The following is a 25,523-nucleotide window of genomic DNA, read 5'->3' on the forward strand; positions in this document are numbered from 1 at the left end:
GCGTGAGCGGGGAGAGGGGCAGAGAGAGAGGGAGACACAGAATCGGAAGCAGGCTCCAGGCTCTGAGCTGTCAGCACGGAGCCCGATGCCGGGCTCAGTCACGCGAACCGTGAGATCATGACCTGAGCCGAAATCAAGAGTCAGACCGAGCCACCCAAGCACCCCATCTGGTGGTATTTCTGCAGTATATTTTTAGGGTATCCTCAAAAGACAACAGCAAAGTCAGACATTCAGCTGGCACCAGGCCTAAATGGGTACAAAGAAGATTCTTGCGGGGCATACACATCCAGGGCAGAAATCAGCAGAATTTGTTTGTGTGTTCACGGTGAGAGCACCTGAGACCTACTCTCTTAGCAAATTTCCAGTATACAATGTGATTGACTATAGTCACCGCACTGTGCATCAGATCTCTAGAACTTATTCATCCTACATAACAGCAACTTTGTACCCTTGACCAACATCTCCCATGTCCCCACCTCCCCAATCCTGGTAACCACCCATCTACTCTCTCTTTCTCTGGATTTGACTTGTTTACATTCCACATGTGAGATCGTACAGTACTTTTCTCCCCAGGTCTGGCTTATGTCAGATAATACAATGTCCTCTAGGACATCCATGTTGCCACAAATGGCAGGATCTCTTTTTTCAAAGGCTGAATGCTATTCCATTGTACGTATCTCCCTGCATTTCTCTATCTGTTCATCTACTGACAGACACTTGAGTTGTTTCCATATCTTGGCTAAATTGAATAATCTGCAATTAACAGGGCAGTGCCGATATTTCCACACTGAGGTACCGAAGAAATCAGCAGATTTTAAAAGTAACTAGGTCTGGGGCGCCTGGGTGGCCCAGTCGGCTAAGGGTCCGACTTCGGCTCAGGTCATGATCTCACGGTTCGTGAGATCGAGCCCCACAGCCGTCTCTGTGCTGACAGCTGGGAGCCTGGAGCCTGCTTCGGATTCTGTGTCTCCCTCTCTCTGCCCTTCCCCCGCTCACACTCTTGTCTCCGTATCAAAAATAAATAAACGTTAAAAATAATAATAATAAAAAAAAAGTAACTAGGTCTACTTCGTGGAGTCTGACTCTTACCTGTGGAAAGGCCATTAGAAACCAGTTACAGTGGAGGTCAGACAGGCTGAAGGGCTGGCCCAAGGTTAGGTGATATCAGAGCCTGGACTGGAACCTGGGTTGCCCGTCAACATTGGCTTCAAGAGAAGCTCAGCTGTCACTAGGTGAATCATCTGAACCATAACCCTCCCCCCATCAGAATATCCAGGATAGGTGAACGGGATTGTGGGTTGTGTTTTCTAGAAGCTGAAGATAAAGCAGAAAACCCTCTCAGGTTGTGAGAAATAGCTCTTAGATGTCTGGGTCTACTTCCTCTGGCAGAAAGCCCCGACTACTTGGCATCACACAACTTTCTTGGCTGACAGTGGGTTTTTCTGGTCATTTCTCTGAAGACAGGGGTGCTCCCTGTCCAAGCTGTAGCTGGAGGCGAAGGAGATGAGGGGCTTGGATGAAATCTGAGACAAGTTTTGTTTTGTCTTTTTTTTTTTTCCCTCTTTTTACTAGGTGTTCGATAACATTATTTTCTTGTGACTTGCTTCTAACCCAAATTGGAGTCATACCAAAAAAACAAACAAACAAACAAACAAAAAATGTATCTACGAGGAATTTTGTTGAGTTCCAGTTAATAGCAGTGGTTTTGGTTTTGGTTTTTGTTTTTTACTATGATGATACCAGTGGCCTGAGTCAGCCATGACAGGATATGTGCCACAGGAATATTCGAGCAAGGAAACTGTCACACTCTTTCCCATGAGTAGATAATTGAAAGACCTGGTCCATGGGTGGCTTTGAACTACCTGAGGACTCCAGATGGGAGGCTCACTCTGGCTAACAATAACAAAGACGGTGACAGACGCCCTGTCCCTCCAAAGTTCTACGGTCCATATGCGAGCTAAGACCAAGTGCTTAATGTGTACAAGCTGTGTCTTCAACACGACCATAAGCATCTTGGGACAAGGACTGGGGCTCCTGACAGAGCTCGCCATATCCACCTCAACATTCCGCACACAAGAGATGCTGAGCAAATTTTTGTGAAATAAATCAAAACAGCAGTACAATTAAGACCTACTGCCCTTGCAATGAAAAAGCCTATCCCAAGGCAGGGCAGGCAAGTTCCAAAGTGTATCTTCCTTGTTCTGGATGGAAGAATGTGCTGTGAGGCCAAAAAGACCCAAGGAAACATCCACGGTTGTTTGCTTGGGGTGGGGGGGAGGGGGGGAACAGGCGGGGTGGACAGGGGAAGGCGAGGGAGAGAGAAAGAGCGCAGGGCACATGTGTTCCGCAGAAACCTCTAAACAATCAAAGCCACAAATGCCTCTTCTTATAAACACACGGTGTGAGGCAGATGTTTACCCGGCACGATCCAGAGAGAAAAATCCAGGAAAAGCCAGAGAGATTCACGCTCCGCAAACAAGGGATTTCCTGGGGGAAGGAGTGGCAGGTAATGGGTTCTGCAAATTTCTCCTCCTGATAACTACATCACAGACCGAGTCCGAAGAGACTTTTTCTTCCTATTGAAACCTTATTTAAATACTGCCGCCTATTGCAAGCAGAACCGCCTGAATTGTATTGGCTGGCTTAGGCTATTCTCTCAGACCTTTATGAAGCAAGCGGAGGAAGAAAACAGGCAGCCGAGTGGCTGTGGGAGCGGGGGACGCATCTCACAGGGAATTGCCTTCCCCAAATGCTTCGGGAACCTGCCTTTCCTGCTTCTGACTGGTGGCCTTCAACCAAGTTAAGCCTGTGGGGAAAACAAGAGCCGTGCCTCTTTAAAAACAGCAAAAACCTTGAGCATCCACACAGCATGGAAGGCCTTCTAGAGCCTTCCTCCTTGAATCATTTCCAAAACAACCATCTCAACAGCATGATGGTCTTTGCAAGGAAGTTGCTACGTGGGGCCCTTCTTCATTCTCACTGTCTCTCCTTCGATTCTTTTCAGGCTGAGCAAAGGGCTCAGGGCTGGGCCACAGTTTCCTGTGTGACTCAGATACATTAGTTGCCCTTTCCAGAAAGGTTTCCCTTGGTTTCCCCATCTCTCAAGAGATAGAGTTCAATGGCATGATTCTTGACCCGCTGGCCACCTCCGAAGAGCTGAGTGTGCTCTTTCTCCACGAGAGGGCATGCCTCTTCATTCTTCCTCACTGTTTGTTTCGGTTTGGTTTTTGTTTTTTTTCAGGAGGCAGGTCAGAATTTACCGTAGGGCCTTAAAACCAAGCCCATGTTCCTCACCCAACAGAGTTGGCCACTGCCGAGCCACGTATGACTGCATGAAACCAGCAACCTCTATCTAGTCTGTGCCTCAAGGCAGCTGGCCAGGGCTGGAGCCTTCTTTAAATTTTTTTTTAATGTTGGGGCGCCTGGGTGGCTCAGTCGGTTGAGCGTCCGACTTTGGCTCGGGTCCTGATCTCAAGGTTCGTGGGTTCGAGCCCCGCGTCGGGCTCTGTGCTGACAGCTCGGAGCCTGGAGCCTGCTTTGGATTCTGTGTCTCCCTCTCTCTCTGCCCCTCCCCTGCTCATGCTCTGTCTCTCTCTCTCTCTCTCAAAAATAAATAAACATTAAAAAAAAATTTTTTTTTAATTTACCTTCCACCAACTTTCTCCGACAGAGAGTTGGTCGGGCATGGCAACAGCCTCCGGGAGAGGTAGGGACACCACCTTTCTGTGGAGCCTGGCTCACTCTCCTTCCTCTCTCCATGGGGGCCTTTTCACTCTCATTTCAGACCTGGGAGAGTCAGAGGACCTCGCTGTTCGAGTGGTAAAGGCCTGGAGGAAATAGCAGTGGTCTTGATATTTCTGGTGTTTTCCATGTGGTCTGCGGCCAAGTGTGGTGTGTGGTTAGGGTGGGAGGACTGGGGACAGTGAGAGACAGCTCCTGGGGCCAGCACAGTGTTTGGGCTCTGGTATCACCCGCCAGCCGGGAGAAAGCCATCCCTGGGCAGGGCTGGGTCATCGGGGGGGGGGGGGGGGGGCGGGGGGGGGGGAACCCGCCCCAGGGCACAGCCCCATTTATTCCCTGTCTGGGCTTGGTCTCAGCCAGTCCTTTGCTCAAGCTTGGTAAATCCTCCGGTCCTGTAGTCATTTTTATTAGCAATTGCCTTTTTTTTTTTTCCTTTGAAAATGTGGTTCAACGAAAATGAAATTTCAGATGTGTGTGTCTCAGCATTGATTTTTCTATTTGTAATAACACACCCTGGCATATCTCCTTTGATATCAAGAGGATAAAATGTCCCTAACACCGTGCTCTCCATTCTGGGGTAATGGATAAAGCCTGTTTATGAGATGTCATTTATTCCACAATAGACAGTAAATAAAAGCCATTTCAAGCTTGGGTTAAATCAAAGCTTGTTCAGGATTTCAGCAGATTTGCAAATCACCTCGGGGACCTTCATCCGCTGCACTTGCTGTTTTCTTCCTTGCTATTGACTCTCGCTGCTCCCTGCCAAGCCTCCCCCTCTCCCCAGCCACCCCAGCCCCGGACTGGTTTGGAAAGACAACGGGGCTGGCTAAGGACCTAGCCTGACATGAAAAGTTCCTTCCCTCCGCTTGGGGAATAAAAGCTTTGAAAGGCAGCAAGAAATTGAGGTTACACCAACAAAAGCCAGAACGGCAAAGGGAAGGGGAAAAAAAAAAAGTTCGCAGGAAAATAAGATGCAAACCTGAAATGGGGAAAGGATATGAAAGGCAGCGGCGGCTCCTTGTCACGTGCAGATCTTATGAAGGCTGTGTGCTGGGGGGAGGGGCGGTAAAGAAGGAGGGGCCACCTCAGGCATCCCTGCCCTAACCCAGGCCTTTGCCTGCACCCCACCCTCTTGGACTTCAACCCCAGCCCAGCCCCTACGTACCCCTGTCTTTGGCAGCCTTTGAGATCCAGCTGAGATCCCGACGCCTCCAGGAAGCCTTCCGGCCTGTTCCTCCGCCTAACCTCTCACTTCATATTATTCTAGGTTTCCAATGAATGTCATCTTACTTACTTACACCCACTTGTTTAGGAATGTGAATACTGTATTGGGGCGCGACTGCACTGTATATTCCTTTGAGATTTATGATAGGTTTTTAAAGCTGGGAGAGTCTGTCCTGGGCGTCTTGTCCACTGCAGAAATCTCTCTATGGCATCTCCAAGGACAGTCAGCCCCGGGGCAGAGACCTCACAGCCTCAGCCTTCTGAAAGAGACTCTGGGGACATTTTCTTCTGTGAAGCCAAAGTCTTTATCCTATAGCCCACCCCTTCCTTTGATGTTATCCCTGCTTTCAGAAGGATAGTCTACTTCCCAAAGCAGCATTTCCACAGGGGAACAGGGTCGTGTCTATCATGTTCTAAACAGAAGCCTCAATTTGTTTAAGTTTACGGCTGACCATAAGATTCCTTACCCCACCATTTGTTGGTTAGTTTAGATTTAACAACCATGCCAACATGATGTGTTCAAATATTTCTGTGTTAAGATATTTGGTTCCTCATCCCCATTAGATACTTTACTGAGCAACAAAGAGCTTTGTCGAAAATACCGCTCTGGGTCTGTGAAAGGTTGTATTGCTGTATAATCTTTGGTGCCCCTCCCTGACTTCTTTGGGACGATTCTGTATCCCTGCCCCGTGGACCATTTGACCTGCTCTAGCCAATGAAACGTGAATTAGAAGTAGCAGGGTACAGATGGGCAGCCGACCTTCCACAGACATTTAATGCGAGTGAACAAGGGGTCTTTGTCATGAGAAAGACACTCAGATCACCGTAATTAGACTGAACTGATAAAGCAAGTTCCTCTAGGAAATTTCAAGAAGTTGTAAGCATGTTCTGTGCCCACAGGAGGCTGATAGTCTAATTGAGGAGATAATTACCGTCTCTGTCCTGTGCTAAGTTAAGTGGTAAAAATAGCAAAAGCTCCAGGGGCTCCAAGCAGAGGGGGGGGAGGAGTATGAGTATATGAGTTAGGAGGCTTCCAAGAGCTATAGGGAAGAATGGGGTTTTATTCCCATCTGGTCAGGGGCCTGAGAATGAACTCACACTGGACAAGTCTCAGAAACGTCACCCACCTGTTGAAGGACAGGACTTCGGTGAACTTAGTCCTCACATGGAAGAATCTGGAACCTGGGGCCTGGCTCTCCTGGGGGTGATAAATGAGAGCGTGTTCCGTCCACCTGGCGTCACGCTCAGCCCTAGTTGACTTCCGCACGAGGGACTGCTAACGGTGACCTTGATGACCTCAAGGGGGAATATTTGAGCATCCATGTGCTCTTTCTAGTATCAAATCAACCTGTGGGAGTAATTGTCACGGCTAGGTATAAAATCAGCGTGCCTGGGGGGGGGCTGGTCCCCTGGAGGCAGCCAGAAAGGTCCTCAGGCACTCACACCCCTGCTGTCGTTTCCTGCCCTTCACCTCCCTAGACTAGCACCGTTGACCTGGCTTCGTCAGCCTCATTCAACCCTCTCAACACCTTCACAGGGCGGACCCTGTTGCCATCCCCAGTTTACACATATAGGCAGTGAGTCTTAGAAAGGTAACTATCTCACTCAAGGTCATGCCATCACCAAGGGGCCATGCCAGGGCTGGAACGGTGTCCTGTGTGAACCCAGTGCTTTGCCCTTCACCAACGGCTGCTGCATGGAGCACAGAAGCTTTTGTAGGATTGTTCTCCACCCCCCACCCCCACCCCCGGTCCCATGCAGAGAGCCAGGGAGGGGGTCTGCCTGGGGTGCCAGCACACGGTCTTGGGGCTTGGCCATGAGGCTGACTCTCAAAGAAGCTGCAGTGACACAGTAGTTGCGGATTTCTATAGGAATTATAAAGGAGAAAACGAGCAAGGGAGAGGCGGCTCCTAGATGCCCCGGTCCCTTGAATACTAGCTCTGTGCCGCTGATTTCTCACAAGCGAGGCCTCTGTGTGCACTGTTAGAGCGTGTCAGTGGTTTCATCAGAACCCAGGTTTTGATTTATAACCCTCCCTGCAAAAATGTGCTCCTGGCTGAAAGCTGGCATCGAGGTCTGGCGACAATGGAGTCGTTTCCACGAGAAACTTCTACAAGGCACGGTCCAGGAGGGAGGACCCTCTCTTGAGTCGGCCTTCCAGGCTGACCAAAAAAAAAAAAAAACAAGTGGGGTAGCAGACTTGGTCAGAATCTTAGAGACTCAGCTTATCTTTCAGAAGGCGTGCTCCAAGGGTCAGTTTCTTCATCAGAGACACGCACAGAGTTGTGACGAAATTACGCAAAAACCGTTCCCAGCCATGGCGCTTTGGAGTGGTTCCATCTCTGCCAACTGCATCATGAATAAGAATTAATAATAACGATGGAGATAATGATCGTGATGCTAATATTCCCTTGTGCAATGATGCTTCAGTCTCCTCACAGGGCTTCCACATACGTGGTCCCCCTGAATCGGCAGCCATCGGATGGTCAGGAAGGAATTCTTATCCCCATTGTGTGAATGACAAAACTGAGACCTCAAAGCCCGAATGTCCTGCGGAGAGGGGGCCAAACCGAGTTCAGCGGCCCCCTCACACACCAGCATGCAATCCGAACCAGGACTCAAAGAAGTCAAGTCAGCCCGCGCGCCCGCCATTCACTTTGATTTTTTTCCTCTGTTGTTTTAGAAGAATACGCATCATTGGAAACAGGTCCCATTTTCAGCCACATGAGGCTTGAGAAAAATAAATGTGAAAATAAAAACGCTATTTAATACAGGCCTCATTATTACTATTATTATTGCAAAGAGCCTATTTGGAACTGCCTAAGACCCTAAAAACTGATTAATATTTTTAGAGCATCAGAAGGTAGTTTTTTTTTTCAAATATACATTCCTCTCTCCCAAATGGTTGAATAATCATAATCATAATCATTATCATCCCCATCATCATCCCTTCATTAATTTCTTGCTTTGTACATAATTTCCCAGGAATTAGTGCCTTTGGTGTTCGAATGTCCCCATTTAACAGATGGAGAGACGGAGGGGCCAGAAGAGCATCTGGCAGAGTGAAAGGTCTGAGACTCACACTCATCTGCTCGAGTGCTCAACCCTGCCCCACTCTGCCCCCCACGGCAGGTGCTTTGCAGGGTTGAGGCTTTGAAGCCCCATGTTGCAGGGGCTCAGAAAGGAGAAAATGATTCGCTGTCAGGGATAAAGTGAATGCAGCAAAACCAGTCGCTGTCAGGACAGACGTTTCAGTGACGGTCCCTTCCGTCTCGCCCCGGCACACTGTGCATGGGGGTCCCGGTCCCTCCTGCAGGAGCCCTGTCCCATAAAGGCCTGGCCCCAGGGGCTGGGAGCCGAGCCGGGCGGAGCTCCGTCCCTCCCACCGAGCAAGCCTTGGGCTGTCACTGTGCTGTTATTTATGAGTCCCCCTTTGCCCAATGAGTGGCCTCCAAGGGGCCCAGCCTGGGTCTGCTGTCTGGCCACACTTGTCACACGTCATTAGATGTTTGGTTGCCGCTGACCTCTCTGCCATCTGGCTGAGTGGCCTCGGGGTGAGGGGAGGCCGCCAGCAGCTCCTTACACACTCCCCGAGTCTTTGTGGTGCTCACAAAATGGAAGGGCTGTGCTAAGCCACTGAGGCGGAGGCAGAGAATTGGAAAACAATCTCTCGGAGAGCGGGGGCCTCACTTCAGCTTTCCCAAATTGTCACCATCGCCATTTGCGGTCAAGTAATTCTTTGTGGTGGAGGCCGTCCTGTGCATGTAGGCTGTTCAGCAGCAACTCTGGCCTCTGCCTTCTAGATGCCTCCTTCTTACGTCATGACCGCCAAAAATGACTCCAGACGCGACCGAATTGTCTGCCGGGGGGAGAGGCAAAATCACCCCATCTGGGAGGTACGCTGGGCAGCGGGTAATGGAAGCTATCAGCATGGCAGACCGGCAGGTCCCCGGATGACAGCCATTTATGGAGCAGCAGAGATAGACGGCCGGTGTTCTATGAACGACGCTTTGCTCAATCCCCAAGACCATCCGTCGCGTCGTTGGAATTCTTGGCCCCACTTTGTGGATGAGGAGACTGAAGTTCAGAGAAGGGACACGATTTCCTTGAGGCCACTTAGCTGGGAAGTGACAGAGCAGGGTTTGAGATCAGTTTGATGTCTGGTCCGGGGTCTCACTGGGGCTTCGTGGCCTGTCCGCTGTGCATGGGATCCGGAAACCCAGCATGTCGGCCTCTGAAGATTCTAGAATTGTACATTTGGCCTGGAGCGAACGGTGTTTATAAAATGCACTCCCACTGTTTCCACTGTCCCACGCAAACCCCTTTATCCCTGTAGCCCACATTCCCCAGGTCCCCCCCCCAGCCCCTGGAAAGACCCCCACCCCCCCACCTCACAACAGCATCTGATCCAGGACCCAGGGTGCTGGGAAGGGCTCAGTATCACCGCCTCCTAGGGATACTGGTGCAAGAATCCCTAGGGAGGGGGACCCAGAGCACCTGCCGCTCTGAATGCCACAATTCAGTCACTTCACCAGGTTGGCAGAGAACTCCCGGGCAGGATACCCCAGAGCCCCTTAAATCACAGTGGATAAGCTAGGGGCGTCAGTCACCGTGAAAAGTGAAATATTCACATTAAAAACAAAATAGAGGGGCACCTGGGTGGCTTAGTCGGTTAAGCATCCGACTTCGGCTCAGGTCACGATCTCGGGGTCTGCGGGTTCGAGCCCCGCGTCGGGCTCTGGACTGACGGCTCAGAGCCTGGAGCCTGCTTCCGATTCTGTGTTTCCCTCTCTCTCTGCCCCTCCCCTGTTCATGCTGTGTCTCTCTCTGTCTGAAAAATAAATAAATGTTAAAAAAAAAAATTAAATGGGGCGCCTGGGTGGCTCAGTCGGTTAAGTGTCCGACTTGAGCTCAGGTCACGATCTCACGGTCCGTGAGTTCGAGCCCCGCGTCGGGCTCTGGGCTGATGGCTCAGAGCCTGGAGCCTGCTTCCGATTCTGTGTCTCCCTCTCTCTCTGCCCCTCCCCCATTCATGCTCTGTCTCTCTCTGTCTCAAAAATAAATAAACGTTAAAAAAAAATTAAAAAAAAAAAAAATACTGTTTAAAAAAAAAAAAAAAATTAAAAAAAAAAAAAAACAAAATAGAAATTGGGTGAGGTAGTTGCTATCACCATTTCAACAGTGGTAGGCGGAGTCTTTAGTTACCAGTCACGTTAAGCTCTCTAAGTAAGTGGCGAAATGTCTGAACACCTTTTGCATTTGTTAGGTGACACAAACCTGTCCCCAGAGGGCCCGTCCCAAGTGTTGGATAGGTTTTGGAGTAAGCGTTAGGTTCTATATAAGCCAGTAAAACTGTCTACGACCTTGAACCCTTCTTGACCCTTCCCTGAATTGCATATCCTGCTTGCTCTCTAGAGGGCAGGAAGTCCCCTGTCGGTCCTGCTCCAGGTATAACTTGTGGTGAAGAACCCAGTTCTGGGACTTGCCCAGACTCTCGACCTTCTTGCCTTTGGCATAGACAGCTAGTCTGAGTTTCAGGATGCACCAGTGACTCTTGCTTCTCTGATTTTGATGAACCAATCACCCCGTTTGTCAAATAACTAATCTGTAGGCATTTCTAATTTCTACTGACCCTCCCTACGGGACATACAGACTTCATCTAATGACCCCCCGTAGTGCAGAGCCACACGGGCCATAACGGTCATATGACGTACAGGTAGGGCCAAAAAGGGACAGACATCTGCATCAGAGGGATGCCAAGAAATGCTGGAAGCGGCAGCCCTTGCAGCTTTCCCCAAGCCAGAAGGCTCCAGAAAAGATTTTACAGAAAAATTCAGGTTTGAGGCAAAAATTATTCACAACTAGGTTCAGAAGTAAGACTGAATGCGCTTGCCAAACAAAGCCACATAGAAAGGACCAGTGAGTTATCCTGGGGATTGTTGGGGCTGGGGAATGGAGGGCACCTGCCAGGGTGGGGGATGGGTGGAGGTGTGCTCACATAGGGAGAGGGGAGAGAAGGTGCACGGGGGAAGTGTCCTCAGGTCCTCACGGGGAGCAGAAGGATAAGGGAGGTTCAGGGGTAGTATTTGGCCTTTAGAATTGAGCCCTGAACAGCAGGTGAAGCAGGGTGAACTTGATCTGTTTTCCAGGCGGGACAGGCAAAAGGCAAAGTTTCTGAACGCCAGAAAGTTCTCCCTGCCCCTCCTTGTCCCGTGCTTGCCACGGGCTTGCCACAAGACCTCAAGATGCTACAACCACCAGAGGGGCTTCCTGGGTCATCAAGTAAACACGCGATGTAATTAAGCAGAGTTTGGGGATTAGCAAATTGTGATACTTTAAAAACATGGAGGCTAATGGCACCATCTTCTTGTGCTGTGTTTTACACGACTCAGCAGGCCTCCATGGACTCACTTATCTAGCCCGCAGCATTGTGAAATGGGATGAGAAGGACGAGTGTGTGTGGATGCAGAAGAAAGTGGGGGTGGGGGCGAACTGAGGTCCGGAGAGGTGATGCCACCTGTCCAAAACCAGAAGGAGAGGCACCTGTGGGTCTCTTGGACCTTGTCATCTGTTACCAGGACGCTGGGTTTAGGAGGATGGTCCCGGGGCCTTGCTGGGACACGATCCAGGAAGTTTCAGGCCCTAGCAACTGTGCACCTGCAGCCTTCAGCCCAGCTCCCCGCCAAACAGGAACCTGTGGGCGCCCACAGAACCGGGATCTGGGGTGGGTCCGAGTGCGGGAACAAGAGGTGGTCACTCGGGGCTGGAGCCCCATCCGCAGGAACAGGCCACATAAACGGGAGCCAGGGCTTCCAATTTCCATTTTCATTGGAGTGGTTGGTGCTTAGTAATCCAGAAGCTTTATTTAAGGGCTGACCTCCGACCGGGCCTGTCACTCCAGTGGCAGGCGCCTGATAGCCACTGGAAATCAATAGCCGGCATGAAGGTCACTTCCTAGAAAAACTGGGGCTATCAACGTGTCAGTTCCAATGAAAGATTATAACCAAGCAGCAGAGAAGTTTATCTGTAGCTGAGAGCCCATCCGAGCCAGGCTCATTGTGGGCTCTACGTGTGCACCTTTGAGTATCTACGTGTGAGTATGCACGCACGCATAAACGTGTGCATTGGTGAAACAGAGCATGTGTGCGCGTGACAGAACGTGTGCCTATGTGCTTTGGGGTATCTACATCAGCGGGCGGGCGGGTGCATATGAGCGTGCGTTTGTGTGTGTGTGCATAGGCGTGCAGGGGTGTTTAAGTGCATGCAACAATGTGTTGTCAGGCAGTTGTCCGGACGCACTCTTGTGTATATGTGCGTTTTCATATATGTGTGTACGTGTGTAAGCGGCATCTGGATATATTAAGCATGCGTGTGCATGTGTATACGTGCATCATGCATGGACATGTGTGTGAACACCCGCACGTTTGGCATATGGGAGTAAAAGCGCATTTGACCGTATGCCCATGTCTTACCGTGACTGTAAGGCCTGAAATAACCTGGCCCCTGTCTACCCCCCTGGTCTCACGTCAAGTCCCTCCCCTTCTCTCCCCACTCCACGCTGGATTCTTCCTGGCCTCCTTTCCCTCCCTCGCGGGTGCCGACTACCTTCCTCCTCAGGGTGCTAGCACATGCCCTTCCCTGAGGAGTGGCCTCCTACCACTCTTCCCATACCTGGGGCTCTCGATTTAAATGCCAGCCCCTTGGAGATACACCCCTGGCTAGCCTACGTGTGTTTTCTCCATGGCAGTTTTAATAACATTTGAGAATTTCAGTTCCTTGTTTAATCATTGGCCGTCTGCCTTTTTCCAGCCTCCCCTCCAGCTCCGAGGGGCTGAGCCCGTGCTGAGGTCTCCGGGGTGTCCGGCAAATAGCCGACACACCCTTGGCCTGTGTTCAGAGAAGGAGAATCCCATCGGTGGAGGAATCCCACAACGAGTCCTGTGACAACCGTCTGGCCTCAGTTTTCCCGGCTGTCGCATGGCAAAACCTGTTCCATCAACCCTTCAGAGTCAGATGAAACACGTATGGTAAAAACCTCGTGAGAAGCACAAGCTGCCAGAAATATGCATCATAGTTTGTTTGATTAAGAGATGAGAAAGAGATCTACAGGTAGGGCGAGCAAAGATAAGCCAAGACTCCAAACCATGATTCCATAGCGCTTCTCTCCAAGTCATTAATCTGTTTTAGACATACTCCCTAGTCCAGAGGCCTCCCCAGGCCTTCATGAACTAGGATCGCCATTTCCTGCCTGGATACCTGTTTTCTGGAAAGTGTCCCAGTCTCTTTCATGAATGAGTCCATTTGGGGAGGGTGAAGGGGATATATAAATGTTTTCCCTTAAAGAAAAAAAAAAAAGCCATATAGAGAAAGAGTCAATGCTACCCAAAGCATTGGATGGTTTGTGCCACACGGTTGCCATGGGAACCTAGAGACGGTACCAGGGCGGCTGGAGCTCCGCAATTATTCCGCAGCCCTTGACTCCGATTTGGGAGCTGGATTCTTGTCTCCACCCCAGCATCACGGAGCTGGAGGACCGTATGCAATCATCACCACCACACTCCTTGGGCCTCCATGTCCTCGGATGTAACACTAAAGAATCAAGCACGTGCTAAGGGACCACTGCTCCCTTTCTGCTTTGCCTGCATAAAATTCTAAGTCACAGGTTTTCCAGGCCTCAGGTTTTCGATCTGCTAAGTGGGGTTGCCTACTGGAAGTGGTTGAAGGGAAGAGGTAGGAAATGGAGGGCCCAGGTGCGATGTCAGTTCCAATCTTCTGGAACCCACAATGGTAACACTTTATTCTTAAGACAGAGCGTCATGTGCAGTTGGAGGCCTGCGGACTGGGCGGCTGTCAGGGAGGACATCTTTCTTCCTAATTCCCAGCGAGATGAGCCAGCATCCGGCAGCTCTCCAATTGTCCTCGTAGTGTCACAGAGCGTGCCCAGAGGAACAAACACACATAATTCCTTCCGTTTGCTGGACAAACACAGGTTAGGAAATTTTGCTCCAATCTGGGCTTAGTCACTTGGGAGCTTTGACCTTATTAAAGTTGTTTAAGCTTTCTAAGCCTCAGTTACCTCACTGGGAAAATAAAGATCATGATTAGACCCCAAAATATCAGGCAAGAATTACGTGGGCCTACAGCCTAGTCTCTGACCGATGACAGGTGCCTAAAAACACACATCAGTTCCTTTGGAAAGAGGCACGTTGCCACGATGGAGATCTCAGAAGTTGTTCAAGAGCACTGCCTAGTGGGAGGCAGGTGGGAGCCAGGAGCTCAGTAGCCTCTGGTAGAGATGCAAAGCCCTTCCTTGCAAGAGGACAAGGGCGTTGGCCTTATCCAAAGCCACATGCCCGAGGGAGGGGGCCTGGTACAGGACATGGGCAGTGGGAAGAGGCTGGTGGTCATGTGCTGTGGCCACAGACAATGGCTGCTCTGGGGGTCCCCAGGAAATAGCAGCCTCCCCTCACTGTGGCCAGGCTAGAGACATCAGGGGGGCCTGAGGGAGCCTTTAATGGGGTAGTGAGGGAGACATGTGCCAGGCCAGCTCGTGCAGAGTCTCTCAGCATCACCTGTCCCGGGGGCTGTCAGGGCCAGGCTTTGTGGGGGATGAGCTGGGCTATCCACCACCTGTTCTTGCCGTCAGGCTCAGACCATTGTGCTCTTGGAGTGAGAGGCCACCAAGAGCCCCAGGACCCTGTGCCAGGCTCCAACCTGGGGTGGGGGGTGGGAGGGGATGTCTGGCCTCCTTGGGGGGGAACCATCTCCTCATAGGCCAAAGAAGCAGTCCTGACACCACCTTGCATCAGCCCTGAAGATGGCTTTTCTCCGTCGTGTCGTAAGAGGGTTGGCCTTTAGGGGCGCCTGGGTGGCTCAGTCGGTTACACGTTTTGACTTCGGCTCAGGTCATGATCTCGCGGTTCGGGAGTTGAAGCCCCTTGTCGGGCTCTGTGCTGACAGCTCAGAGCCTGGAGCCTGCTTCAGATTCTGTGTTTCCCGCCCCCCCCCTCCTCTCTGCCCCTCCCCTGCTCATGTTCTGTCTCTCTGTCTCTCTCTGTCTCTGTGTGTCAAAAATAAATAAACATTAAAAAAAAAAAAAAAGAGGGTTGGCCTTTGAAAGGGGCGTTGTCGTTGCCCGGAAAGACTCCTTGGATGAACTCAAAGTTTATATTTGCTTTTTTATGCACTAGGTTTGCAAAAAAAGGGAGCCCTGTTGCTTTTCTTATAGAAATCAGGGCTGAGGACGCCTGGCAGAACAAAGAAATTTCCTGCATTATGCGAGGAACACAGGGTCCCCTGCAAAGCAGGCGGCAATAGGTGAAAGGGCGAATATTCCGATCGTGCGTAGTGGCACTGCCTCCAAGGCCTGCGACACTCTGCGTATTTTCTTCTATCGTCCTAGCATCCATGTTTGCCATTGTAGGCTGAGTTTGTTTCTGCCTTTTTCCCTCATGCATAAACATTTTCCATGCTATTATAATCTCTTTACACGTTTCCTTCATCTATTCTTTTTTTTCCCCCAACATTTTACTATGAAAAATTTAAAACTTACAACAAAGATGAAAATACTTTACGGGCAACGCCATATGTCACCACCTTCCAGACTTGGCTGTTATCACCTCTTCTCTCGATGGGTATTTATCAAGGCCCCAGCATATGGGAGTCCCTTGTTAAGCCTAGGGACTCGGCAGTAGATAAAACAGAAGCCCGGCCTTCAGTGATCAGAGCATCTGGGGGGGGGCGGGGGGCAGGCAGCCAGCCAGCCCCACATTTTCTTTGTTAAGGTGGAGCGATACATGGGGTCGTGGGGCCTGGGGGAAGGGCTGTCTCAGGCTGACAGGTGAGGACGAGGCCTGACAGGTGACGATGAGGCCTGGACACCTCTTTGCTGGCAGGTAGGTTTTCTCTCCCCTGCATTAAAATGATACCATCTAGACTACCTTGATGATACTTGGTCTGGTAGGTTTTCCCAAAAGGATTGGGCCGGGGGTTGTGTTCTGTCTGCAGGGAGATTGGAGGAGGCACGGGTCCCCATGTTAGGTCTCCCGCCACCAGGAGCTCCATGCTGGAGCCAGACTGCCCCGTGCTGGGATCTGACTTGTCCCACCTACTACCTGGGTGACCCTGGGGGAGGGACAGGAGCTCTGGGCTTCAGTTTCCCCATCTGTAAAATGGGGATTAGACAGTTCCCCTTACAGGGTTGTCTTGAAATGAGATGAGGTGTTTAGAGCTTGGAACCAAGGCAGACCAAAGCAGTGCCCTCTGTTTTCTCCTGGCCATTTTCTCCTGTAGAATGAAAGCTTTGTGAGGACAGGGGTGTGTGTCCATCAATCCGTCTTCCACGGAGCTGGCTTAGATGACAAACGCCTCAACGATGGGACACACCTGCCTCCCTGGGAGGCAGCTTCCTATGAGAGCTGGGAGAGCTGCTTCCTGTGAAATAGAAATTGAACTTTTGGGGGTGCCTGGGAGGCTCAGTTAGTTAAGCAACTGGCTGTTTATTTCAGCTCAGGTCATGACCTCAAGGTTTGTGAGTTTCAGCCCAGGTTGTTTATTTCAGCTCAGGTCATGACCTTGAGGTTGGTGAGTTTCAGCCCCCCCACATTGGGCTCTGTGCTGACAGCCCGGAGTATGCTTGGGATTCTCTCTCTGCCTCTCTCTCTCTCTCTCTCTGACGCTCCCCTGCTCGCTCTCTACCTCTCTCTGTCTCTCAAAATAAATAAACTTTAAAAAATTTAAAAAAAAAGAAATTGAGCTTTTGATTACTGAAAGTGAGGAGCCCATGTGTCTACACAGACGTGCACAGAGCCGTCCCTAGGGGGCACGAGACACACATGTTACCAGATCATGACCATGGAGGTGGCGGGGGCAGCAACCTGAGCCCCGTGCTTACCTCAATGCTCCCCCCTCTCCCTTCCTCCATCCCAGCCGTGGCTGGAAGTGACAGTAGGAAGGGTGGGGACAGGGAGGGAGGGTTTACTGAACGTTTTCCCTGAGCCAGCGCCTTACATGTATGTTTTCTGTTATGGAATTCCCTCCTAGGGGCGCCTGGCTGGCTCGGTTGGGAGAGCGTGCAACTCTTGATCTCGAGGTTGTGAGTTCAAGCCCCACGTTGCGTGTAGGCATTACTTAAAAATAAAATCTTTAAAAAAGAATAAAGAATTCTCTCTCAGATCCTATGAGGAATGTAATAACAAATGAGGAACCTGAGGCTCAGGGTTAATGTGATCTCAAGCCCTGAGCTGGTCGTTAAGTGCTCCCCTATGCAGACAGCAGAGAAGAGGAGAGAAGAAGCACTCATCCTGCCCTGTGGGGAGCTACGCCCACATCGGGACATCCAGCAGACCAAGGGAGATGCTTGGAAAACTGTTGAAGGAGAACTCCTACCAGAGGCAGAGCAGAAACCCTGCAGGCACTTACAACACCCACAGGAGAGGATGTAGCACTTGCCCGGAAACCCAAGGAGTGGGCAAACACCAGGGCAAGAGGAACGAGAGGCTGCCCCTGGTAGACCTTGGCACTGAGAACCCTGATACCCTGGAGAAGTGTGCAGGCAGACTGCAGAGACATGCCTTGGCCGAGCCAGATTATCTGGCAAAGCAAGTCCTATCGTGGTGAGCAACTTCCATATGAGGAGAGGTCTCCTCCTCCAGACAAGTGTCCCAAATGCAGCCCTCAAGGCTTGACATACCTCTCTGGACTGAGCCTCAGATTCAGATGCACATCTTACATCGTGATGCAACACACACACACACACACACACACACACACACACACACACACAGAGTTTCCTGAAACTCTACTTCACTATATGCGTGATGCATCCCAGCATTTTCTACTGTTTGCTTCTACTTCTCTGCCCCTCCTGGTCGCAGCCCCCCCTAGACTGATTTCACAGCCTGCAGTTTGACGGAGAAAACAGGTGCGGCCAGGAGAGAATTGGGCGCTCCGTGATGCGTTGCAGGTTGTGTGAGCTGCACAGGGCTCAGAGAAGAGAGACTAGAGAGGGTTTGGAGCAACCTAGGAAGGTTTCCTGCCGAGGAAGCAACGAGAGCTAGACCCAGAGGCATGGCTGGTTCTGTTCAGTTTAACAGACCTTTACAGACCTGTTACCGAGCCAGGCTGAGCACTTGGCCTTGGGGTGGGTGCAAACCCGGGGAGCATGAGTAAAGTATAGGGTGGATGGGAATGCCCATTGTGCAGAAGGCAGGCAGTAAGGCTACTTTCAACCAACAGTCATGCCACATATGTAGTAACATCATTCCGTTTGCTGGTCTAGGGACCTGCTGACTTGGCCAAGGGCACACCACTGGTACAAGGCAGAGTCAGGCCTGGAGGCTACATCTCCTGACTCCAAGCTTTATGTTCTTTAAAAAAAAATTTTTAATGTTTATTTATTTTTGAAAGAGAGAGAGTGCATGAGCATGGGAGAGGCAGAGAGAGGGAGACACAGAATGTGAAGCAGGCTCCAGGCTCTGAGCCGTTAGCACAGAGCCCGACGCAGGGCTCGAACTCACAAACTGTGAGATCATGACCTGAACCAAAGTCGGACGCTCAACCGACTGAGCCACCCAGGTGCCCCTCAGGCTCTTTTCAGATCTGACATCCAGACTGTCTGGATTCGAATCCTGCCTCCCCCATGTCAACTTATTTTACTTCCTGAGGCGTCCGTTTCCTCATTTGTAAAGTAGAGATAATAATAGTACCCATCATATAAACTTGCGAGGTTTCACGAGTAACGTTTGTAAACCACTTAGAGTGGCACCCGGCACATAGACAGTGTCATTTAAATGTGAGTTATTGTTATTGGACACATATTTATTGAGGGCCGAATACAGACAGACCAGGGGTAGGGGTGGGGAAGGAGAGGTATTGAACACATAATTACACACATAATTATACTTATGGCATAATACTTATGGTATAAGTAACGAAGAGAAGTACAGGATGTTATGAAATAGAATAACAAGGGGTCCTAATGTAATCTCAGAGACCAGAGAAGGCTTCCTGGAGGAAGCGACATTTGAGCTGCCGTCCAAAGGACAAGTAGGAGGGAGTCAGAGCCAAAAGGAGATGAGCTTTCTGGGTTGAGGGACCAGCATGTTAAGGGGACTGTTACAGGAGATGAGCAGCATTCAGAGAACCATTGACCTCCGTTCTGCTAAAGCAGTCAAAATGCGCCTTCCTGTCTCCTGTCTCCCCAGTCTATACCTGGCCAGTGCTCGTTCACAGGATTTGTTGAATCCATCATTTTTCAGACACAGGCAGAGACTCCCTGCTCACATACAGAGAATAAACCCAGGGGTGGATCCAGCTGGCGATCGGAGCGGCTGGGTCTGAAGGTGTGCCCCTGGCACAGCGTTCACCAATTCTCGGTTGCCTGGGTGGGGTGACCCTGACACCTGGTGTGCTCCCGACCATCCCACTGTCCTCCACAGGCCCCAGCAAGACTGTTCAGCGTGCCTCCTCTCACTTCCAAAAGTATCCCAGTTTGGATGATAAATTCGATGTTCATCTTGACTCTGGGACACATAAGAATATCCTGGTACCCTGACAGGTGCACCCAAGAACGCCACTTTGTAAACTGACTCTCTATTGAAAGACTTCCCAGTTCCTGGGGGTTTTCAGCCTCTCAGTCCCTGCCATAAAGTCCTCACCCTTTCCACAGTTGTTCCTGTCCCTTTTAAGGACAACTCACACTTAACTCTACGGTGGGACACTCCAGCCTGGCTACAAGACACTACTGTCCAGTGCCCCGTGGGCAGTAGGGTGGAGTGGGAAGAAGAGAGAAGGGCGCCACGGTGACCCAACTTCCTGTGAACTCTGGCTCTGCCACAGCTGGCTTGCTGGCCCTAGGCATATCGCTTGGAATGCCCAGACCCCGAGCTTCCTTTTGTCGCAGGGGGATAATGAACACCTCGCCCATTCCCCTCGTGATGAGGGTTTGCTCCAAACAAAGATGAGGAGGAAGCTCCCCGTGTCCCAGAGTGGGACCCCGGGTTATGGTTTGGAGATACTGACAATGAGATAGCACACTGATCAGGCTAATAATAACAGTGTTTTAAAACACCAGGACTGCCCCCGCAAGGACGTTCTAGGAGAGAAGCCTGCACTTTCCTGCTACCCAGGCCGGTGACTGCCACAGCCAGGAATAAACCAAACTGTCAGCAAAGAAGGAGGAAGAGAAACTCCTGAGTGGGGATGGACAGGGGGCTGTGTGGGCAGAGGCCACACAACGCCACTCCAGCCGCTGCAGAAGGCATCAAACGGATTCACCATCCTGGTTGCCTCTGATAATTTTTTTTTTTCCTTTTTGGAAGCTGGAGATCCCCGTGCCAAGCCCTCAAAGCAGCCTGCCTTTCCATGCAATAAAGCAGCAGTGAGAAAGGCTCAGAGTAATTAAGTGGCTGACGCACAGAAGAAGCCGTTACAAAGAATTGACTAAATTGCCCATTCATTAGCAGCTCGGCATGGAAGGAGAATTACAAATAGGCGGCGGAGCCCGCAGTAATTCAATCTAACCTTGTACTTACAGAAAACAATGAGATAATGAACAGAAAAATTACCAGGCACATATTGTATTTTGTTAAAGGGGCGGGAGGGGGGCGGGGGGAGGTTGGGGGCGGGGGAGCGCAGGGCCGGACTGGCACATGCAAAGCTAATGGCCTCGCTCAAGCTGAGCAAACGTTTCTCCAACACAATCATACTTCTCAGTCTAAGGGCCTCTGGGGAGCTGAGATGAGGCAAGATCGCGCACAAAAAAATGTAATTTATAAGGCGTCTGTGGACTGGAATTTATCATCGGATCCGCTCGCCGCCGCTCAATTGATATGTAGTTGATTTCAAACAACACCCCCCGGGCGCCCAGAGGGAACATTTTTTAGATTTTACGCTTGGATATATCTGTTTAACTCGCCATTTACCAAAACAACGGCTGATGACAGCACAAACCAGTCACTCTGGAGAAAACACGCACACGCTCTCATACACACTCGCGCACACACACTGGCGTCCAAGAGCAGCAGCCGACATAATAACAGCAGACAAACCTGCTCAGCCCGGAGAACACTGCTGTGAATCTGGAAAGGGAGAAGGGAGGAAGAAAAATATAAATCCGAGAGACCTAGCCTTTCTCTGTGGCTTTGCAGGACTTAGTGCTTGGAGTTGGTGTTTAGAGCTCACGCGCTGGTTTTCACAGCTGACATCTTCCCCGCTTTCTGGTTGAGCAGCTTGGAAAGGCTCCAAACCATGCCAGCTCACCTCTTCCACGTCTCTAGGCACTGCCAGTCCCTGTCTGGGACCAGATCTGGCCTCACCTGGGATCCCCAAGACCCTGGACCTCAGTGGGTGGGAAAGAGTGGGGTCTCCATAGGGGGATGTGGGAAGGGACAAATGGGTTGCAGACTGGAGCACTGATGGACTCTTCCTGGGGCTCCCAGGGCCTCCAGATGTGGCGATGTTGGTAAAGAGCAGTTTTAGAAGAATGTAGATGAGTTACACATCACTCCAAGGGATGAGAGTTCAGAGGCTGGGTCTACAATCACTTGAGGACAACAACCTGCCTAGGTTGGACACAGAAGGAAGAGCATCAAGTATGTTTCTGGTGTTGAAAAAAATAATTCACTGCACGCTTGCCAAAAATAGCAAGATCCATTTTATTCAAGACTATTGCAAAAGGGAAGAGACTAAACGCTCAACTCTGAATACAACAGCCCCGGTGGAGATTGATAGCCAAGGGGCAGGGGGTAGAAGAAGAGGGAAAATTACTAATGAGGAATTTGGTTAGGTGTCAAGGGTCTGCATATCAGGGGTGGAACATTCTAAGCAGGCATGGAGAGTTTCTTTGCTAAAACAGGGTTCTGCACACTAAGCAGAGGAGGGTTCGTGGCAGAGAGGGCTCTAAGGAGCCAACTGAATTTGATCAAGGGACTGCTTGTCACTGGGTCCAGGGAAGCTATGTGGATAAAAATCTAGCCATAGCCTGAGGACGTTGTCTTCCCACAGGGAGCCTGTGCCTTAGACCAAGTACTTAACCCAGTGCTTAGTGAGAGAGGAGGGACAGCTTGGAACAGTTTCCACCTGCAGAATCTGATAAACTCTGTGGCTGCAGAAGTGGGAACTCATTCCTGGACCACACACCCTCCATCAGAACAGACAGATCCCTCACAGCATCAGCTGTCAGAAAATGCTGGAAACACGGAACTCTGTGGGCAGCCTTGCAACTTGTCACCAGCCCGACCTCCAACGGGGTTAGCAACCATGACTGACCTGCCAGTAGGGGGCAGTCCAGCCCCAGGGGAAGGACACTGAGCTGGACATCCAGAAAAACCATGATTTTATCCCCATCGGACCACTGATTCACTGTGAGCCTCTCAGTACATCATCGCTTCCGGTCTCTTGGCCCTGTTCTGTGCATTTGTAAAATATCCCTAATACTGCCTGACCTTATGTCCATTTCACAGGGATGCTGTGATATATCTGGGAAGCAATCAGGTTACGAAAAGTCCACATGGATATTAAGCGCGTCAAAGAATGAGACCAATAGTTCTCAAAGCCGTAGTTCTTGAAGTGTCGTCTGGGAGTGGTAATGACAGCAGCACCTGGGAACTTAGAAATGTAAATTCTCAGGACCCACCCTAGACCTACTGAATCGGGAGGACAGATCCCAGCCTTCCGTTTTAACAAGGCCTCCAGATTCTAATGCAAGCTCAAGTTTGAGAACCACTGGTCTAGAGGATACAGACCGGGTAACTTGCTGAGAGTATAAAGGGCAGCTGAGAAAAATAATCGGGGGAACTGATCAAGCTTTTGTCTCCAATTGGATTATAACTTGTGCTATTAATCAATATTTGTTTTTATTTCTTATTTAAAAAAATTTTTTTAAGTTTATTCATTTTTGAGAGAGAGGGAGACAGAGCACAAGCAGGGGAGGGGGAGAGAGAGAGAGAGAGAGAGGGAGACACAGAATCCGAAGCTGGCTCCAGGCTCTGAGCTGTCAGCATGGAGCCCGATGTGGGGCTTGAACTCGTGAACGATGAGGTCATGACTCGAGCTAAAGTCGGACGAGCAACCAATGTAGTGCTGTGTACTTTTCAAAGCACTTTCCAATACTCAATTTCATTTGATACTTTAATTTATTCCCTGAGGTAGGCAGCAGGCAGCTCACATAATATTATCCAAGGAAGCAAAATGATTCAACAAGTTACCCAGTAACAGTCGGGGACGTGGTAATGAGGCAAATAAACGCAGGACTTTGCAATGCCCCACACTGCCTTTTAATCACAACATCATAGATCTTTTGATCTAGAAGGAATGTTACAACTGATACATCCTCATACAGAAACGTTTCTCATTTTTCCTATTGCTTAAGCACATTCCCATTTTTGACCACGTTTCGGGTCACATCAAGTGTCTATGTGAATCCTTGACCCACGTGGGACTCTGGAGAGCTGGGGAGGGTAAGTGGGCTTTGTCCTTAACTTCGAAGGAACCATGACCCCAGCAATCTAGCAAATACTAGAGGTTCCATTGTTACTTCCATTTTAAAGAGGAGCAAACCAAGGATCTGGTGATGAAGAAATTCGTCTAAGGTAACGTGGCTACTTAGGGCTGAGACCGGAAGTCAGGAATCCTGACTCTTGGGTGCAACTACCTGCTGGGAAGTAGAAGCAGGCTGGAAACACACCTTCGACGTTGACTGTTAAATAACGCCTTCGTGTCCAGAGACTTTAGGTATTGACTCAATCTCCACTTACCTCTCTGATACTTGACCACACTCATGCTCGTGATATACCACTGTAGCAGGATTCTCGCACAGAGAGTCATGACTCCGAGGCTTTCAGTTTCCAGGAAGCAACTTTTATTCGTGCCGGCACCGCTCAGCTGGGTTCGGACCCAAAGCACTGAGCGCCGAACATCGCACGCCATAGTTCTTTTTTTATATATATATTTTCTACTTCTTTGTCCCCATGTATGGTAACAGATAAACATGCAGTCTATTAAGTAGTCTCAGTTTACAAGGTCATGAGGGATGTTGTCACGTAGGTGCATAGCCACGTTACCTTGAAGTTTTCTCTCCCTTTTTTCTCTCTCCTTAGGGAGGGGACCCTACCACACCATGAGCCATAGAGTCTTGAAGATCATGTGGCCAATGGGTAATCTGGCTTAGGAAATCTTCCTGTACATTCCTTGTGGGCCATTCTGCCTCTTCTTGAATATCTGCTGTGATGGGGATCTCACTGTGGCACAAGGCATTTGGGAGGTGCTGTACTGACTCATGATGGGGCTCTCAGAAAAAACTTTGGGGGTCTGGTGCCAATTATTCCCACCCCTCACCTCTACTCCCATGTGTTTCTTTTCTCCAGAAGCCCTTTTGAGATTGCAGAACCCTTGGGAAGTGTCAACTTAAGTCACCATTGGCTGGATGCCAGCCCACACTTCATGACAGAACCCAGAGAATTCCATGCATGGAGTTAGTAAGTGGTTAGCACGAGCCCTGTGTGGGAAGAAAACTCGTCATGGTCAGGGTCAGTGGAAGCTTCCTGTGACTTTGACATTGAATATCCTAAGTTGTCAGCTGTCTGCATACCTTGCAGGAACTCCTGCTCACCATCCCTAAAGTTGTCAGTGAGGAAGATGGTTCCATAAGCCTTAAGTAATCAGTGATGAGAGGCAAAGGAAGCTCTTGAAATCTTCCTAGGAAGGCATAGGGGTCCATCCTGAACCATGAACCTCTCTTGTTTTCTTAATCTTTCAATCAACCTTTTTTTTAAGGTGTTTTTTTTAACGTTTATTTATTATTGAGGGACACAGAGAGACAGAGCATGAGCAGGGGAGGGGCAGAGAGGGAGAGACACAGAATCCGAAGCAGGCGTCAGGCTCTGAGCTGTCAGCACAGAGCCTGATGCGGGGCTCGAACTCGTGAACTGCGAGATCATGACCTGAGCCGAAGTCGGGCGCCCAACCGACTGAGCCACCCAGGCGCCCCTCATTCAACCTTATAATCTCCATTTGCCAGCTCTCACAATGGGACTAGATGTGGAGTACACAACAATTCATCCTGGGCAAAGGGCCAGCAATTAGTGGGATTATCAGTGAGTGACCATTCCCGGGATCATCTCGCCCCCCAAAAGCCCAAATCAGCCCCGTTCTGACTCAAAAAAAAGCGTACACACAGAATTAATTGGATTGTATTTTTAATGAAGCTCTCATCCCATGCTAGGATTACTGAGTTACCCTTGATAGGGAGTTAAAGACACATTTTTATCGAGGGAAGATACATGATCCCGCTCTGACCTCCTCATCAGGCAGCTTCCTTGCACTTTCTCCGTTTCTGTCCACGTGTCCACATAAGCTGTGGAGGCCAGGAGGTGACGAAGGGAGCTTACGAGCCCACCCTGTGTGACCTGAGCCCCTGATGGGCAGGTTGCTTCACAGAAGGATAGCGCCAGGACAACTGTATACGCTAGTCAGTATCATTTTCCAGAGTAAAGAGGCCCAGATGGTGTGTGGGGACAGGTCTCACTCAATCGGCAGTGCCTCATTTCTTCAGTCTCTCC

The 25,523-nt window shown here is 50.2% G+C and overlaps 1 non-coding gene across 1 annotated transcript; it reads left to right on the forward strand.

The window, feature by feature from the left end:
- The first annotated feature begins 3,420 nt into the window (after window positions 1-3,420).
- On the forward strand, window positions 3,421-3,505 carry TRNAQ-UUG (transfer RNA glutamine (anticodon UUG)). Its single transcript has one exon. It is a non-coding gene; the product is annotated as a tRNA-Gln (tRNA).
- The last annotated feature ends 22,018 nt before the right edge of the window (window positions 3,506-25,523 follow it).

This window comes from Panthera onca, chromosome D3 (assembly GCF_046562875.1).
Source record: "Panthera onca isolate mPanOnc1 chromosome D3, mPanOnc1 haplotype 2, whole genome shotgun sequence".
NCBI classification, from domain to species: domain Eukaryota; kingdom Metazoa; phylum Chordata; class Mammalia; order Carnivora; family Felidae; genus Panthera; species Panthera onca.